The 1,557-nt window shown below is 44.3% G+C and overlaps 1 protein-coding gene across 3 annotated transcripts in view; it reads right to left on the minus strand.

The window, feature by feature from the left end:
- The window catches only part of NHEJ1 (nonhomologous end-joining factor 1), a 96,106-nt gene that overhangs the window by 94,008 nt on the left and 541 nt on the right, over positions 1-1,557 (minus strand). The gene's annotated exons all lie outside the window — the stretch shown is intronic.

The following is a 1,557-nucleotide window of genomic DNA, read 5'->3' on the forward strand; positions in this document are numbered from 1 at the left end:
TAAATGATTATATATATAATAATATAAATATATATTCCCTAAGACAGATTCTTAATCTAGAATCTATATATATGAGTCCTCTGGAATTGCATGCAAAATTTGTGCATACATGCATATATTCATTTGGGGAGAAGAAGTCCACGGCTATGGACAAATTCTCAAAGGGATCAATGACACACAAATCAGAAGCTAATAAACACTGGGTCCAGAGCAAACAGGAAAGCCCAAATCCCAATTCAAGAAGAACCTGAAAGACTAAGAAGTCATGAATACAAGGCAGAGTACATCACAGAGGGAGAGATGATGAACGCCCACTTCACTCATCCCCCACATCCCCACCCTAAGGCACTGCCATCAGTGATACCATGCCCTACTGCACATCCTAGAACTACTGGAAAGCAACTTTTCTACTTCAACAACTCAATCTGTAGCCTTAACCTAGTAGATATTCAGCAACTGTGGCTACTTGACAAGAAGTTTTCTTTTTCTTGTGGGTTAAAAAAGGGGGGGAATGTTATAATTTCCTTTATTATTTCAGTACATAAATACAAAGTGAAGTGGGGGGGGGGGGGGGGGGTGCATCTCAGAATATAAAGAAAATTCCTTGGGTTTCATTAACAAAGTTAACATGGTTTGTTCCAGGCATTTCCATCTCAGTCTAAGCCATTATTCTTCCAACCATAACCAAGTTTTTTAAACACAGCCTTGTAACATAATTTAATCTGTACAGTGGGTAGACAAGTGAAATATTGTGACTTCCATTTGCAGCAGCCTCAAAATTTTTTTTGTTGAATGGTACATCAGTCACATTTCCTACCGTGATTAAGCTAATCCTCACTGCACCAGAACTCATTGGCAAAGGTCGCAGACACACTGAAGTCGCCAAACCCTTCTCTCCCTTAGTGGCACTACCTCGAGTGTGCTGTCTGATTCACCAAAATTGGGTTATCCTGGCCGGTCACTTCAGAAAGCCTGGAAGCTCAGGAACATCAAACTGTAGGGATGTGGGGGTTTTGTGTCGTTTTTTTGTTTTCGAGGTAGGGGAGGAGTTTAAAGTGTGGCCAGGGTCAACAGGCCACATAAAAAGGTCAGATATTTAGCGCCACCCACGTCCTGTTGAGTCTGAGGCTCTCTATCCCACCTTTTTCTTTTAATCTTCAAGATCCCCTTTCACCCTCACGTTAACCATATTTTCCCGTTTATTATTTTTTAATATATTTTTATTGATTTCAAAGAGGAAGGGAGAGGGAGAGATAAACATCAATGATAAAGAATCATTAATCAGCTGTCTCCTGCACGCCCCCCAACTGGAGATCCAGTAGCAACCTGGGCATGTGCCCTGATCAGAATCCAACATGACCTCCTGGCAAACCCGTTTATTATTCTTGAAGGAAGTAGGGGTACGCCCAGGTCCAACAGCAAGGTGAGGTCACCAGGGAACGCGGGTCTGCGCCAAGCCCCGCCCCTCGGCCTGCAGTTCGGCGCAGTTCCCTCGCCAACCAGCAGATGGCAGCAAGGCCCCGGCTACCCTTGGGCTGGGCCACGCCCCGCCCCCGC

This window comes from Myotis brandtii, unplaced genomic scaffold (assembly GCF_000412655.1).
Source record: "Myotis brandtii unplaced genomic scaffold, ASM41265v1 scaffold79, whole genome shotgun sequence".
In the NCBI taxonomy this organism is placed as follows: domain Eukaryota; kingdom Metazoa; phylum Chordata; class Mammalia; order Chiroptera; family Vespertilionidae; genus Myotis; species Myotis brandtii.